Source organism: Euphorbia lathyris, chromosome 4 (genome assembly GCF_963576675.1).
Source record: "Euphorbia lathyris chromosome 4, ddEupLath1.1, whole genome shotgun sequence".
Classification (NCBI taxonomy): domain Eukaryota; kingdom Viridiplantae; phylum Streptophyta; class Magnoliopsida; order Malpighiales; family Euphorbiaceae; genus Euphorbia; species Euphorbia lathyris.
In genome coordinates this window covers 10199931-10206103 of record NC_088913.1, presented here as the reverse complement: position 1 = coordinate 10206103, position 6173 = coordinate 10199931, and positions in this window count along the sequence as shown.

Here is a 6173-nt window from a genome sequence, read left to right as displayed (position 1 = left end):
ACGAAATCAAGGACAGGAGCCGGACATCCCAACTAGGTCGGCATCTCAACCCTTGCTATGGTCAACCCAAATATATATAGAATAAAATAAAGGAGAGTACAAAGAGTCAAAGGGGCGCAGATGCACAATGTTACAAAGATCATCGAAAATAAAAGAACGACAAAATTATGGGGCAGAAGGCCACCATATTAATTCCGAAGACGTTGTCCCATAGTGTGTAAAGGAGTCTACCGCATGATTTCCTTCCCGGTAAATGAGAGTAATCATTATGTCCATATCAGAGAAATAGGATACACATTGTAGCCATTCCTGTCTTAATGACCATGGTACATTGGTTGAACGGCTTCCAAGAAGAGAGACAACGAAGGACGAGTCCGACTCCACCCAAAGTCATGCTAACCTTTCTGTGATATGTGCAAAAGAATTAGCAATTGGAAAAGCAAAACAACGTTTTTTAAATCCTTTGTCAGAGTAAAAAATTCCCTCTGAACCCGCCGAACCTAGGGACCCATTTGCTGATCCGTCAGTGTTAACTTTGATCCATCCCGGGGGAGGAAGGATCTATCGAACCATAATGTAGTTCGGTGCAGGAGGAGGCCAATATGCATCGTTGGCACATCCCGGATTCCTTGCAAATAAAAATCTACCCTAGTGAACAGCCAAAATCGAGATAGTAATCTTTAGATTGATGGGAGGTCGTTGTTAAAAATTGCACGGTTCCTAGTCTACCAGAGTAGCCACGGACAAGAGATGATTGCCATCCTCAATAGGCCCATGCTATGTTGAGGCCATTTATACTGTTGTAATTCAGCCAAAAACTTCGAGAATGTTGCAGCAGGAGCAATAATAACACTGAAAAAATCACCAATCATTGACCATAGGGCCACAACATACGAGCAAGTACTAGTAAATAAGTGATCAATGGTCTCCAGGTTGGACTTAAAAAGTTAATTGGAAGCAAGGGAGAGACCTCATAATTGAAGCGTATCCTAAGTTGCAATGCGATGGTGCGGAACCTTCCAACATGGTGCGGAATCTAACGATGCCAGATGAATCGACCCAAAGAATTTAGAGCAGGCTATGGCAATAAGGAGGCATAGAATTGTTTGACCATAAACCTACCTGAATTAGCTCGCGTCCAAACGCACATATCAGAGGCATCAAGTCCTGTTTTAACCCTGAAAATACTATTTTGTACGGGTAAATTACACCCATGGCCATTGAACTTTACCTATTTTCACATTATGGTGACTGAACTTCATTTCTTCCCGGTATGATCGCTGAACTTTACACTTTTTAACACATGTGGCCACTCAATTTTAACTAACTTCTCAAAATGACCATTAACGATTGTTAACGACCTTAAAATGAAAATATTCAAGAATTAAAGTTGTTCAGAACGACATTTACCATGAAAACACATTTTCTATTTTCGAAAATCATATTTTTTGAAGATTTCTCTCTCTAAAAATTCACTTTCTCTCTCATAACCAAACAATGACTAAATGACCTCAAAATGAGAATTTTCAAGAATTAAAGTTCCTTAGAATATCATTAACGTTTTGGATTTTTTATTTTTAGCCATCAATGGTCGTTTTGAGGAGTTGAACGTTGTTAAAAAAGTGTAAAGTTTAGTGGCCATACGAGGAAGAAATGAAGTTCAGTGGCCATAATGTGAAATGGGTAATAGGGTAAATTACACTCATGGCCACTGAACTTTACCCATTTTCACATTATGGTCACTAAACTTCATTTCTTCCCAGTATGGCCACTTAACTTTACACTTTTTAATACCGGTAGCCACCCAACGTCTCGAAACGACCGTTGACGGCTAAAAATAAAAAATCCAAAGCGTTAATAATATTCTAAGGAACTTTAATTCTTGAAAATTCTCGTTTTGAGGTCATTTAGTCATTGTTTGGTTATGAGAGAGAAAGTGAATTTTTAGAGAGAGAAAGCTTTAAAAAAATGTGATTTTCAAAAATAAAAAATGTGGTTTCATGGTAAATGTTGTTCTGAACAACTTTAATTCTTGAATATTTTCATTTTGAGGTCGTTAACGGTCATTTTGAGGTCGTTAACGGTTATTTTGAGAAGTTAGTTAAAATTGAGTGGCCATTGGTCTTAAAAAGTGTAAAGTTCAGTGGCTATACTGGGAAGAAATGAAGTTCAGTGGCCATAATGTGAAAATACGTAAAGTTCAATGGCCATGGGTGTAATTTACCCTAGAAAGTCTTCAATACCTTCAAAGAGGCTTGCTTGCAGTTTGGTAGGAATACCTAGCTGATCTGCAACTGTAGGGTGTATCCAGGCATCTGTTTAAAAATTAAGAGTAGAAGAACCAATAATCCACCATTTAACTTGATCTAAAATGCGATAATACACCAGTTTATAAGAGGTCCATATTGAGGAGTTAATAATGTACCTTTTCGGTTGTCCTGAGGCTGTGAGAAAGTAAGACCTTAATAATTTTATAATAAAAGAATGACCTTGTAGCAGCTCCCGGTAGAATTTACCCATCAGAGTAGTATTAAAAGGTAGAACTACTTCAGTACAAGCTCGCCACCCTCCCCTCCCAGACAACAAGTCGACCACGACACGGTCACGAGTTTACGCGAGTCTCTGCAGCCCATCCAGATAAGGTTCTGGATTACCCTATCAATTTTGCATAATAACATGGTAGGCCACCAATAAAGCATGAATGGATGAATCAGAGCTCCAGTCAAAGAAGATTTAATCAGTGTCAATCTCCCCGTGAAGGATAACCATTGCCCTTTCCATTGAGAATATTTAGCCAAAAAATTATCAGCAATACGACATAGAAAATGGCTTCGAGCAGCCCTTTGGAATAGCGGAACCCCAAGGTATAGAAACGGCAACATAGCATATCGAATTCCCAGTACCGCCGCCAACTAAACAACCATGTGATAAGATACCTAATTACCGAAGTAAACTGCTGATTTCTCCCAACTGACCAACTGACCCGAGATTTCACCATAGAACTGAAATAGTTTCCGAATAGTCCTCATGTTCCGACTCATGGCTCTACCAAATAATAACATATCATCTGCATATAGCAGGTGAGATGGAAAACTAATCCCATTAGTGTATGTCATAGGGGTGAATTGGCCATCCCTTTCCAACTTAGAGAGCCAACGACTAAAAAATCCTCGGCAATATCGAAAAGAATTGGTCAAAGAGGATCACCCTGCCTGACCCCCCCCCCCCCCCCCCCCTCGAGCAACTGAAGTAACCCTTTATGGTACCTGCAATCAATACCGAAACTCTGGATGAAGGGAGGATGGTTAAGATCCAGTCACGAAATACTACAATTAAGTATGTCAAAAGCCTTTCTAATATCAATTTCTAACGCCACGTTTCCTTCGAAACATTGTTTTGCCAAGAGATTAACACCCTTGGAAGCCACGGCAATGCAATGATGGATATTATGGTTTTTCACAAACCTGAATTGATTGTGAGAGACGATTCTTGCAGCCACCTCTACCAGACGATCCGCTAAAACTTTAGAAATAATCTTGTAGCTGAAATTACTCATAACAATAGGCCTAAATTGTGCAATCTGATTCGCCCCATCTTACTTTGGAAGAAGTGCCATAAGATTTGAATTCATACCTGACAATATATAACTCGTATCAAAAAATCTCATAACCCTCATGCATACATTTGCACCAATAATGTCCCAAAAATATTGGTAAAAAATGTTGAAATATATTTCGCCACTTATTTTTATTATGACAAAAATATTAAAAAAAATTAATATTCTCATAATTAATAACACATTAAAATTAAATATCGATTTATTTGGACTAATGTGTTTGTTAAGTGTTTTGGTAAATTAGTGTAAGATTAAAAGAAATAATTTTTAGGGTAAATAGTTTATTAGTCCCCTAGTTTTTAACTAACACACTATTTAGTCCCCCTATTTTGAAAAACACATTTTATGGTTCCTATCTTTTGCCCATATTAACCTTGTGGTCTTTTTATCTATTTCTTTTAGATTTTTAACCAAACATATCTTAGCTTTTAGGACAACCACAATACAATACAAGTTGACTATGTTACTCTGTTATTTTATATATATCTGTTTATGCTAAAATATAATGATTATAAATCTCAAAAAAACTAAACAAAAGGACCAAATGGTTAATATTGGCAAAAGCTAGGGACCTTATAATATGTTTTCAAAATAGGGGACTAAACAGTGTGTTAGGTAAAAAGTAGGGGACAATTGCAAACTTTGCAATTGTGGGTACAAATCAATGGATGAGGGATTTTTGGAAGAGAATTACCAATCACTACACCATGTACAAGCCCGAAGGTCCTTCTTTAATAAAGGATAATACGGCTTCAACGGAATTTTACAAAATTTGTAAAACAATTAGTGATTTTGTTAGGTGTTATTCCGATATTGTCCAATTGAAACCGAGCGAGCATTTGGATTAACAAATTATTGAAAAGGTCGAAGAATTGCATGCTCAGAGGCATGGCTCCAAATTTTCATTTCTTCATTGTTGGCAACTAATGAAAAACGAACTGAAATGGTTCGCTTTTAAAGAAAAACACAGCGACGAAAATTCTACGAAAAGAAAGAAGCTTTCATCCATGAGATTATGGAAGTTTGTATTATACTGCATAACATGATTGTCAAAGATGAGCGACACCTCTACTCCAGAACTTATCCTGTAGAAGTATATGAACCAGTCGGTATTGAAGACCTTCGACAAGGACATGCTACTGATTTTCCGACTTGCCTCTCATCTCTGTAGTAGAGTCACCCATATGAATCTAAAACTCGATCTAGTTGAACATATATGTTAACATTTCGAAGTCACCGGCCTTAATGCATGATTTTCATAAAAATTATGTTATTCTGTCGTATTTTAATCAATTAATAAGACTTATTTCAAAAGTGTTTTTTCTTCATTTAATAAATAATTAATCACAATAATTTTTATTTATTTCATAATAATTATTTGTTTATTGAATTTTATTAAAATATTAATGCATATTGAATTAGTTATTATATTGGATAGATATTTTTTGTATTAATAATTAGTATTGAATTAATTATATTGGTGGGTAAAAAATTATTAATGGTATGTTAATTTAGTAAATATGAAGTGTTTTATAACAAGTAGGACCTACTAAAATTTAAAGTCACAAGGTGCTCTAGTGGTATGTAAATTTAGGATGTTATTTTTGATGATGTGAAGCTTCAAAGTTTGTAACTTTGCGTTAAACTTGCTTTAACATTCTTTTAGTTATTATATACTTTTTAGGTGAATTTTCTTCTAATTAAAGTTTACTACGTAAGTCAAAATTCGAAATTATGAATTATAATTTAAGCGATTTGAGACCTTTGATCACTTAATCGAGTCTTAATTGGTAAATATTCAAATTTTTTGTTAATTCCTTTGTTGCTTTCTGTTTCTTGTCATAGTGTGCGATGTTATTAACATATGGGACAGGGCCGGTCATAATAATTTATGGTCTCTTGACAAAAAGAGAGATAAGAGCTCATCTAATAAATAAAATATAGGGTAAATAATTATAAAGTCCTCATGTTTTTACAATAACAAACTAGTAAGTGTTCAAATATTAAACTTAAATTTTAATTAATAAAAAAAATAATGCATCACTTTGAACAAATAATTGTAGGCTATATTATGATATTATGCAAAGTATGGATAATAAAAATGTATGGGTAGAAAGTATGGGTAGTCAAAATGTATGGATAGTCAAATTATGGGTAGTGTGATTTATTATGTATTAATAATTGGTGACTCTATAAATTGAGTCTATTTTTGTAATGTGTTTGTGAATTTTTGAGAGAGTAATAATAAGTTGAAGATCTTCTTTTTCTTTGTGCTTAATTTATAATTTGATCCTTGACAAATTTATAATTTTAGTCCTTTTTTTCTCAACAAAGTGGTATCAGAGCCACGTTACGAGAGTCAGTCTTCCGCAAAACAGACCTTATAAAAATGTCAGACGGTCTCAAACTTCCTTATCAATACCCTCAGCTCACCAAAACCAATTATTCAAGTTGGTGTATTCGAATGAAGGCGTTACTCGGATGTCAAGATGTCTGGGACATTGTTGAAAAAGGCTACGTAGTCCCAGCCAACGAGGCAGCGTTGACACAGGCAGAA